Consider the following 12445-nt stretch of genomic DNA (forward strand, 5'->3'; position numbering starts at 1 on the left):
CTATGAGAAGTCATATGGCTTTTCTGAACCTTAGCTTTAAGATCTAAGTCAATGATGGCACTTACCAATGTTACCCTGTCTAGTTAGTTATGAAACCTGGGTGAGTAAATACACAAGAAGAAAGTGGGCTAACTGGAAAAAAATGGAAAAACCCTCTGTGGAATAGCTCAGTGATTATGTTCTTTCCATTGACCTCTTAAGAGGCTCTACACTTTACAAGGACTTGTGTTTGATATGCTGTGTTCTCACAGTGTCTTACAATACATCCATTTTCACACCTCACACATAAGGCCACAGTTTTGGTTGTTGCTGTTGTTTGCTTTTTGTCTATCTGCCTCATAAAACTCATAGTGCCTCAAGGAGAACTGTAGCTTATTGATTTTGCCTTACAAGTGTTCAGGACAATGATGAAATATAGTGAGCGTAAGGGCTAAAGAAGTAAAAAGAGGCCAGGGTGCTTTCAGATTCTTAGAGAGGATGACAAAGGAAACAAACATTTGAAAATGAAAGTAGGGCATTTGAGAAGAAGGTAAATGAAGGGAGAAGATGGAGAAGGAGAGGGGGTGAGAGAAAAGTGAAGAAGGGGAGAAGAATGAAAGGAATAGAGAGGACATAGGAAGGAAAGCAGGGAAAGAAGAAAAGAAGGGAATAAGGAAAGAAAGGGGATGGACAGAAGAGAGGGATGAAAGGGCCAAAGGACACATAGAAGAGAGAGACAAGAATGACATTACTCACAAAACTCTATTAGCCCGTATTTCTAATAGTTCTTTCAGGTGCAAAACCATAAATTGTGTCATAAAATCCTATGCAAAGGATTAAATGCAAAATAAAAATTTTAAAATAGTTTGGGTTAAAACTGGAGAGCAAATCTTGCACTATTTGCTCAACGGAGCACTGAAATCTCTCCTGACCCTTCTTTAAAGCAACTGTGGTTATCAAGAGAGCATGTACATTTACATTCGGTGCCTACTTCCCTTCCTCTTCTTGTACCCAAGAGCAATAGAGCATGGTTATCTTTGTCTTGTCTCTTTTCACAGTATTATCCAAGTTTCTAGATACTTACTATTGAGGTGAATGAAGACCGTATCAGTGGCTTAAATATAAATAAAAGCCCTCTCATTTTTGCAACACGCATATTTTCTCACACAGCATAGACAGAGCCAGTATGCTTGATGATGCAATTTTTAATAGGAAAGATTATGTAAAAGGTTATAGATTACCCACTGACTATCTTCCCTCTAACACATGAATATATACATATTATTTTATCTTCCCGTTTTTATGAAACACAGCCTGATACTATATTAAGACATGAAGGTAATTAAATTATATCATCGGTAGATACAGATGGTCCTGAAACTACAAAAAAATTAAAGTATCTAAAGGAGACAAGTTAGATGTAATATGAAATTTTAGGAGAATAATGTGTCTGGGGTGTTATCTGATTGGAATTTTGTAATAAAAAGATGGAAGGAAAAGAGAATGACCATTGTGAAGAACCATGGATGCATAGCATATGCTGCAAAGTCAAAGGTCTGTTGCATTTCATAATTACTGGAATGTAAGCCTTAAGGAGGAAGCTGTTGTGGAAACCCAGTCAACTTCATCATCTCTAGTATGGATACACCCTGGATCTGGAGGAACTGGTCTGCAGTGTGACTTCACTTCAGACCACAATTATTACTGTGTGCCATTTAAAATAAATATTATTTCCAAGTGTGTGAGATAAGTTTTACAACACAATGTCATGCTTCTGAGTAAACTAAATTGTTTACTTTAAAGTACAGGTAAAATGAAAACCACAGAGAATCAGAAAACACATGGTGGACTTATTCCCTCCGTTCGTTTCTCATGCAGAGCTGGCCATCCTTGAGCACCACTGTTGTAAATCCATAATGACCATTTCTACTTCAGGAAAAGGGTTTGGTGTGCTGAGGGCTATGGTAGTTTGAAAAGGAATAGCTGCTATAGGATCATATATTTGAATATTTATTCAGCAGGAAATAGCAGTAAGAAAGAAAGGATTTGAAAGATGAGGTGTGGTCTTCTTGGAGTGGTTGTGTCCTTGCTGGCAGAAGTATATATTAGGGGATAAGTTTTAAGATTTCAAAAGCCTCTCCCTCTCCCTCTCCCTCTCCCTCCTTCCTCCTCCCATTCTGCTTCCTCCTCCCATTCCCACTTCCCCTCTCTCTCCTGCAGATCAGGACACAGCTGTCAGCTACTTATCTATTTCTCCAGCACCGTGCTCCCATGCATGCCACCATGCTCCTCTCCATGATGATGCATGAAAATGGACTAAGATTCTAAAACGTCAATCAAGTACCCAATTAAATATTTTCCTTTACAAGGATTGCTGTGTACATGAGGTCTCTCATGAGTATAGAACAATGACTAACAGAGGACCCAAATGATACTTTGTTAGTATCAAATCTGCTGTCTTTCCTAGGAGCAATAATGAGGAAATAGAAACTGACTTGATAATGCTTCCTCAGAAGGTCAAATCCCACAAGTTAGAATTGGATTTAACATGTGGAAAAATTCGACATAACATTCTTACAATCATCATCATCAGGAAAAAAAATATGAAAATATCAACTTAACAGGAGATGGCATAGGGAGATATGTAACGGCTTCACTGCAGTCAATGCATCCCAAATGTAGCAGCAAGTGAAAGAATGAATAGCTGAGCACTGCAGGGCAGGCCTGTAACCAAGATGCACACATTCACTCTCTGTCTCTGTCTTTCTCTCTCTTAAAATATAGAAACTAAATACTTAAAAAAAATAAGTTGTAGCTAGAGAGTTGATCAAATGTTTAATAGTAATAGTTGCTCTTGTTAGAACTGGGGATCAGCTCCCTGTATCTACATGTTAGTTCATAACTCTTCTTAATTCCAGTCCCAGGGGATCTGACATTCTCTTCTGACCACCACAGGCAAGGGGCATGCATGGAGTACACTTGTATCCATGTAGTCAAGACACTCATAAACACACAATAAATCTAAAAAACAAATTAATCAATTAATAAATTATATTAATTTACTAATTGGCTGAAATAATTAACTAAATTAATTTATTTAATCACTTCATTAATTAATTGAGATTCAGTTAAAATAAACTATGAGACACCAATCCGAGCATGCCATGCAGAAGTCAGACCTTACCAAATGTACTTTCTCACATCTCTGACTTTTGTTCTTCTCCTTCTGGTTTGTGAACATTCTCTGGTGGATTATGAGATTTCTTACCTCATAAGGGGCAACAAATGAATCACCTCAGATCATACCACTATTACCCTACACTGGCGACATTCTCCATAAAGCCTGTAACTCCTCCCCCCAAAATATCAATGCCAAATCTAATTTGTTTTCTTTCTTTTTTATTAGATATTTTCTTTATTTACATTTCAAATGTTATCCCCTTTCCTAGTTTCCTCTCTGAAAACCTCCTCTCCCTATCCCCTTCCCCCTCCCTCTGCTCACCAACCCACCCACCCACTCCTGCTTCTTGGCCCTGACAGTCCCCTACACTGGGACATAAAGCCTTCACAGGACCAAGGGCCTCTCCTCTCACTGATGACTGACTAGGCCATCCTCTGCTACATATGCAGCTGGAGCCATGAGTCCCACCATGTGTACACGTTGGTTAGTGGTTTAGTCCCTGGGAGCTCTGAGGGGTACTGGTTAGATCATATTATTGTTCTTCCTATGGGCCTGCAAACCCCTACAACTTCTTGGGTCCTTTCTCTAGCTCCTTCATTGGGGACCCTGTGCTCAGTCCAATGGATAGCTGTGAGCATCCACCTGTGTATTTTTCAAGCACTGGCAGAGCCTCTCAGGAGACAGCTATTTCCAGCTCCTGTCTGCAAGCACTTGCTGGCATCCACAATAGAGCCTGGGTTTGATTTATTAAATTTCTATGCAATGCTTCCCAATATTCAAAAGTATTCAAATTAACAATACTGTTAATTTGTTGTCACTACAACAAACATCCCAGTTAATCAAGATATAGAAAGCAATCCTTATTTGTTTAGTTTAGCTCACAGTTCTGAGACCCTAGTTCATTTCTTTACCTTACTACTTTGAGGTCACAACGAAGCATCATAGTGTTCCAGAAGCATGTGGAAAATGGTACTGCTTCCTCGAGGACAGGGAGCAAAGAGAGGACCAGGGGGCCCATAATCCTCTTCAATATTGCACCCTGATACCATAAGGATGCTCTTTGTGGTGCTGAATCTAAAATGTTCTACAATTTTTCAATACTGCCACTACAAACTTCCACTGTAATAACCATGAGAACCAAGCTTTTAGCACATGGACACTTGGGAGAGACATAGAGATTAAAACATTAGAAGGAGTAATAACAGCATTATTGATACTATCCCAGACTATTTGCTTCTGAATTTCCCATGTCTGGTGTTCATACTTAGGCATTATATCCCAAGAATAAAAACAAATAAAACTTACATAACTATTAGAAGTTGAGAATTAAACATACCTTCAATTTTTCCAGCCCTTAAATATTATATGTACTGGTTAATTTTGTGTCAATTTGACACAAGCTGGAGTTATCACAGAGAAAGGAGCTTCAATTGGGGAAATGCCTCCAGGAGATCCAGTTGCGAGGCATTTTCTCAACTAGTGATCAAGGGGGGGAAATCCTCTTGTGTGTGGTACCGTCTCTGGGCTGGTAGTCTTGGGTTCTGTAAGAGAGCAGGCTGAGCAAGCCAGGGGAGGCAAGCCAGTAAAGACCATCCCTCCATGGCCTCTGCATCAGCTCCTGCTCCCTGACCTGCTTGAGTTCCAGTCCTGACTTCTTTCAGTGATGAACAGCAATGTGGAAATGTAAGCTGAATAAACCGTTTCCTCCCCAACCTGCTTCTTGGTCATGATGTTTGTGCAGGAATAGAAACCCTAACTAAGACATTATACGATGCTACAGATTTCTTGTGCGCATGCAGTATTGCTTAAAAGGATGTAAAATTGTTAGGATGATGAAAACAATGTAAACAAAGCTACATAGAACAGCACAGTGTGGAAACAGTAGTTAACCATCTATAGGTTTTAGAGAGGGAACACGTGCAGTAAGTACACAGAGTGGTAGCTAAAATATTATCCAAAGCAGTGGGGACAGTTTAAGGACGAGACTTTACTCTGTGGCAAGTATATTAATTTTCCTTAAGTCATGCACTAATGGAAAATGCTTAACAATATCTATAGAAAATACTATGTGAAGAATAGGAAAACATGAATAAGCACCAGATAAGCTGTGTTTAAAACATATCCCTGCCCCTTGTCTCTTTATTCTTTCTATACATAGTTATTTTAAAATATTTTAACATGGTCACCTATAAAAACAAGCCCAGAAAAAAATGTACTTTATACCACAACACAAAGTTTATTTATATGTATTTTAGGTATGTCCATATGTTCCAAGTGTGCTTAAAAGTCACCTTAGAAGCATGAGCTGAAAATGCCAGTGAACATTTATTTCTCAGTTTTTGGAGATCAACTATGTGGGAACTGCTTTGCAGGGGGCTTCTGGATTTTTGCCTTCTGTAAAGTTTCAAAGAATAGAGAGTCAGAGCGCTGATTGTGTAAAAGCAAATGTGAAACGATGTGCTTCTGAGGTGACCCCAGCAAGTTTGTGGTAGGCTTTGCTGGATAGGTACATTGAACTCACATTAACATCTCAGATTTTTGTGGAGCCTCACACTATGGAAGATGGCTCTGCATAGAGGTAATAAAGCATAATAAGAGCAGATCCTGAAAAGCCCTTCATGTCCTCGTATGTGGTACATTTATACAATGGAGTCCTACTCAGCTATTAAAAACATGAAATTCTTGGGCAAATGGATGTATCTGGAGGATATCATCCTTAGTGAGGTAACCCAGTCACAAAAGAAATCACTAGATACGCACTCACTGATAAGTGGATATTAGCCCAGAAACTTAGAATACCCAAGATACATTTTGCAAAACACAAGAAAACCAAGAAGGAAGGCCATCGTGTGGATACGTCATTCCTCCTTAGAATAAGGAATAAAATACCCATGAAAGGATATAAGTACAGAGGCAAAATTTAGAGCTAAGATGAAAGGATGTACTATCCAGAGTCTACCCCATCTGGGGATCCATCCCATCATCAGCCACCAAACCCAGATACTAATGCACATCCCAGCAAGATTCTGCTGAAGGGACCCTGATATAAAGGTCTCTTGTGAGGCAAACACAGAAGTGGATGCTCACAGTCAGCTATTGGATGGAGCACAGTGCCCCCAGTGGAGGAGCTAGAGAATGTACCCAAGGAGCTGAAGAGGGATGCAACCCTGTAGGTGGAACAACAATATGAACTAACCAGTAGGCCCTGAGCTTGTGTCTCTAGCTGCATATGTAGCAGAAGATGGCCTATTCGGCCATCATTGGGAAGAGAGGCCCCTTGGTCTTGTAAACTTTATATGACCCAGCACAGGGGAAGGCCAGGGTCAAGAAGTGGGAGTGGGTGGGTAGGGGAGCAGGGGCAGGGGGAGGGTACGGGGAACTTTCAGGATAGCATTTGAAATGTAAATAAAGTAAATAATAATAATAAAAATCACTCACTGCTACTTCTGCAATGTCCTGTTGATAAAACAAATCAGTTGAAACTTGGCATGGTAGGAAACTGCAAGGATATAGGCATACAAGAAGAAAATGAAGACCACTATAGAAAATTTTGGAATCTTTATTCATATGAATACACTGTAGCTGTCTTCAGACACACCAGAAGAGTTTCAGATCCCATTGTGATTGACTGGGAATTGAACTCAGGACCTCTGGAATAGCAGTTAGTGCTCTTAACCACTGAGCCATCTCTCTAGCCCTGTAATCTTTATTTACTCTCTCCACTCATTCACCTAACTATAGTTACTCCTATGCATATGTACATATTGTACACACATAGTGCTAAAGCAAAACCTTCTCAAAATAATATATTTTATGTGTGTATTATATTAGATATTCTTTACTTCTATCTTGCTTTAAAGTGCTAAATAAATTTCAGTATCTGCAAAGTGATCATTACCTGTATCTGAAACATAATTACATGAGTTCTACAGAAGGCTATGTAGTTGTTATCCTTGGTGCTAGTCATAGGACTACTATTGTTCTTACAAGAGTAATATTATGAAAATAATACAAATGGAAATGCCTTAAGGTACATATTAAATAAAAGCATGACTTCTAAGAATATAGTGGGGAATAGTCCCTAACTCTTTTATTGTGTCTCATTCCACTTCAAGCTTAATTGCACCTGAGGTTGTCAAAATTGAGAAGGTGCTGGAACAGCGGAGTATGTAGGAAAAACAACAAAGGAAATAAATGGCCTCAAGTTCTCAGACAGATGCCTATCCTGGTTCATAATATAGTTGAATTTAATGTACAACTTGTAACTGGAAAACTTTACACATTACTGTCAAACCACAATCATAACATTCTGTAAGGAGAGCTACAACTAATTGTACTGGGATACAAGAACCATCTCAAGGAATCTTGGATGTGTAGCTACATCCCATAACCATTTTCACTGAGCAGTTCTGAGAGACTGAAAGTGAGGACACTAAACACCGTCTGCAAATACTAATTGCTGAGTTGTTTGGTTTTGTTTTTTTCCAGGAAGAAAATTCTTTGATATGCATATGTAGGAAGTAAGTAAATGAAAAAGTGAGTAAAAAACACTTTCAAAATGTTCCTTATGCAGTGAACGTTATGTAAGTTCATGTTATCTGTACCTGGGTATCACCTTCCTTTCGAAAGCAGAGGGTAGCTTACCTATCACAGGCAGCAATCCCTAGAGTCAAGGATCACTCAGTCCTGTTTGAGTCTTCACAGAGAACTATCAGCCACTCCCCTTAGAAAGATTAAGAAAACAGTATAAAATCCTCAAAGAGAGTTTACAAGGTCAACAGCTTCATATTTACATAATAAAACTAACGTTTCAATTACATCTAGGTCACTATAACTTGTTATCTCTTCAAAAAATAGAGAGAGAGCCTCCATCCCTTGACCCATTAAAATTTAGCCAGAAACATACTACAAGACTGAAGCTTGCATGTTTGAAAAAAAAAAATCTGCCTGATAAGTTGTTATCCATAATTTGCTTTAATGAAGCATATTGTGATTTCTGAACTGTGAGCAATGTCAGTTTATACACTTCCTTGTGTGACATACGCACATATAAATTCATGTGACGAATAACAGCTAAACTCAGAAGTAACTATAACACTATTCAATTACAGTCTATACAAAAAGACAGCCGTCTGTAAAAGGAGTGAAATGACTTCAAGAGTCAGTTATAACAGTGTGACCAATGCCCTGGTTTCCTGACTGGGGTCTCCAGGTCCCATTTATTTCTCTAGTGCCTCAGTAAAATTCACTCTAATCTGTTTCTATCCACAAACTATAGCTATCGGTCAGCTTTGATCCAGTTGGAGCTTAATACTTTCTGCTCCAAGTACTTGTGCTTAAACAGCAATAGAGGGAGAGCAGGGTGAGACCCAGCTACACTGGAAATGTGGGAATAATCTCCTTCTTATGATACCAGGTTACAGTCTCACTGAGATATATAAATTCAGTAAGGGGCACTCTTGCAACCAGCGTTTGCCAAGCCTAGAGCTAGCTACTCGGCACAAATTGAAGTAAAAATTGTATCTTTTATTGCCTTCATATAAAAATGCCCAAAGGACATATGTTCCTTTCTTCGCCTTCTTTCGGAGTATAAAATAGAGGATGGAAATAAATGGGTGGGCATGATGTTTTCTTATTCACCAGCCACCTCTGATAATGTCATGGATGGAGGTGTTGGTAAGAAATTTTGTCTTTTGTATATTTTAAATTCTGTACTTGTAGATGTTGTCTACTAAATGTTAAATCTCTACCTCCTTATCAGCACTTATAATTCATTTATATTTACTCTAAAGAATCCTTATATACTTTGCAAATGCAAGTTGTCTTTCTGTAGAGTGGAGGGTGTTGGTATCTTCCTCCAATAATTCTGAGAGAAATGAAACAAATAAACACAAAAACCCATAAGTTAAAGCTTAATATTTAAAATTACTTGGATTCTCTAGGTCTATTCTAGGAAATTTTGTCTAAATGAGACAATAAGAGGAAACCATTTACATCTTAAAATACGTGGAGCTCTTGTTTCCATACTACTAAAAAGGTTAGGTGAATATCATGCAGTGATCATAAAATTTTTATCAAGAAGCTGCAGTATGTTTAATAATTCATCCTTTTACCTTCTTGCTAGATCTCTATATGCTTTTAAAGTGTTTTCATTATACTGCAAGAACTGACTTTGGAAAGGAATCTGTCTCTAATAACGTGGTGTCACATCAAGGAATCCTGGTTAGTATACACTAACTTTTATTCCTCTTCTTTAAATATCTTTCAATCGATTGTATTTACAAATGCTTTCTCTTTCCTTCCTGCATCAACTTAATGGAAACATAACATTACATATTCAAATTACCCTGTGAGACCTAAAGAAATTATAATACATCCTTTTAGAATGAAGCACTAGCACATATGAATTTATTTCAAAAATAATTAAAAAATGAATTCCGCAGACCAATAAATTGAATTCTTTAGTTTGACAAATATGTAACTACTGAATACAAAATTGACCAATAAAAAAAAAAATGGAAACATGAAGTTTAAGGCAGAGGAAAAGGTCATGGGTTCACATTGGTCAAGAAGAGTCAGTGACTTCCTTTTCAACACACAGATGAATAATAAAACATAGACAAAGTTACCCAATCATTTCAGACTGTGGAGAAGCAATGGGGCCTTTGTCAGATGTAATTTAATTGTGTGTCACATTCTCCTAGCTGTCATGCTGGCTTGAATGTATCTTGTCAGATTATACTTTAAGGCATTATCTGGTGACTGAATTAGTTGGTGCTACAACATGAAAATATAGCTTACAGTAGGGAAAAAAGAAAAAAAAATGAAAATCAAGCAATTTATTAAAGTAAAACTTGTTAACCAAAAGCTCGACTCTATAATGAAGTGTGCCAGCCTCATCTTAACATTGTGAAATTAAAGAAATGTGTTTTTAAAATGTGCTGGGGAATTCTACCACATGTGCCACGGTTTGATAATTTCCAAATTCTGGATTATAAAACTTAATTAACCCAAGGAATAACAAAAAAGTAAAACAACAGAATAAAAACAGGCTCCATGCTTCCGAGATTTTCAAGTCCTACAATTAGCAAACATGCCTATGAAATGCAGTTCTTTCTTTTAAATTGCTTATGTATTCAATTGATCAGGGTTCATAGGAATAAGGTGTTCAACTACAAATGCTACATCTATATCATAAAGGTTCTGAGGCCATTGCCAAATATGTAGCCAAGTTTATTGATAGAGGTAGGAGTCAAAGAGGACCACAGTGAAATATTGTCTTGTTGATGGGAAAGGAACATTATACTTATGAGCTCACAGCAAAAATGCTTACCTACAAAAGACATGCACAAGATCAGTCCAAATATATAAATATTATATTCAAATGCTGTATGTGTTAGTAAATTTTGAGTGCTATTTTTATTACATTTCTTTATCTTTTCAATATAACATTTTTATTGATTCTCTGAGTCTTTCACATTTTGCACACTGGTAACACTCATGCCCAAGTCCTTCCATGCTTCCCCACATCCTTGTGATACCTCCCAAAAGTAAAATAATTAGAATTAAAAATAGGAAAAAAATTCATTTCACTCATTGGAGCACAGGCAAACTCTCAATGGCCCAGCCCATAAATAGAACTGAGTCCTTCCCTTTCAAACCCATCAGAAGCTATCAATGGTAGAAATCTATATGCCATATATAATCTAGGCTATTACTTTTTTGCATGAGGGGGAGTATAGGGTTTGTCAAAGAAACCTTCCATGTCCCTTCCCCTCAGCTGTGCATCTGCAGTCATCAATATCACATCAAATGTTGCCTCTTTGCCTTACCCAGTCAAAAGTGTACATATCATGGGTCTCTATATGGTTTCTGACTATAACACAGAACACAGAACACAAACACAACTCCTGCCTGTAGTAAGACCAGAGACCTGGCCTCAGAAACAGTTCAGACACCAGGCATCCACATGGCCTCAGGTGGCAGCACAGGACACTCAGATCAGCATGTCCCCTGGTGGCAGCATGGCCTGTGTGCATCAATATGTCTTCAGATGGCAGCCTAGACCATGTATATCTGTATGGCTTTGATGGTAACATGGGCTACCACAGACATCAACTCACACTCCAGCTGCAGTAGGACTCAGGAATCAGACATGGTCCTTGGTGGCACTATGGACCCAGGCATCGCTATGGACTCAGGTGACAGTGCAGGTCACTCACATCAGTATGGCCCCATGTGGCAGCATGGACATTACTGTGGCTTTAGGCTGCAGCACAGATTTTAGACATTTGCATGGCCCTCTGTGCTACCATGGGTTACATATATCAGTACAGCTGCAGCCAAACATGGCTGAGCCATATTTATTGATCTTTGTGTTAGGGGCATGACATGTGCTATGTGTATTGTAAAGAATTGGTTCTTTCCTTGTACCACATGAGTCCTTGGTATTGAACTCAGGTTATTAGACTTGGCAACAAGCATTTTTTTCCTGCTGAACCATGCCAGCTTGAGCAATCTAATTTATAACTGGAATACTTGTTGTGTGTGGAAAAATCCATATAGATCATGATATGTACCTTCATATACGTTTTTAAAGTTGCTGATAGAGAATGTAATTTTTTGTGTAAAACACAGATGCAAATCCTTACTCTTCAGTCTTTACTCTGTTGCATGCTGTTAACAATTTGATGGTTTAATGAACTAAAAATCACAAAAGATTTCCAGCAAAGCTAAGAACATTTACTCAGAGGGCCTGAGGAAAGGACACTAGACATGTATCCAAACAGAGCTTGTTTGTTTAAAGTAAATATGATTAGTAATAAAGAGAAAAACAGAGATATTTGTACCCTGCATTTATATACTATTATTGTCTATCCACTGACACTACTGTGGAGCTAAGATAATAATAAACAGAGGAAATCAGCTTTCTATGGGCATGATGAGGGAATTAATTAAGGGTAAATAGAATATATAGTTGAAAGAGATGGAGGCAATTGGCACAAGAAGATGAAACAGGGAAGGGATGGGAGAAGGGATAAGGGAAGAGAAAACTAACAATAAAGTCCATTTATGGGGTCATAGGAAAACCTAATACTATAGAAATTTCATAAAATATATACAGAAATGAAATACATCTAACTAGTCACCGAATAGCAGGCAGACATTGCCCCAAACTACACATCGGTTGCCGCTAAGGGAAACTTCAAGTGTCAGAAATGGGTTACATTTAGTAGAGTCATTGGAATAAGGAGTCAAATAGAAACCCCAAGACATCTCAAGCTA

This window comes from Mus pahari, chromosome 14 (genome assembly GCF_900095145.1).
Source record: "Mus pahari chromosome 14, PAHARI_EIJ_v1.1, whole genome shotgun sequence".
Lineage (NCBI taxonomy): Eukaryota > Metazoa > Chordata > Mammalia > Rodentia > Muridae > Mus > Mus pahari.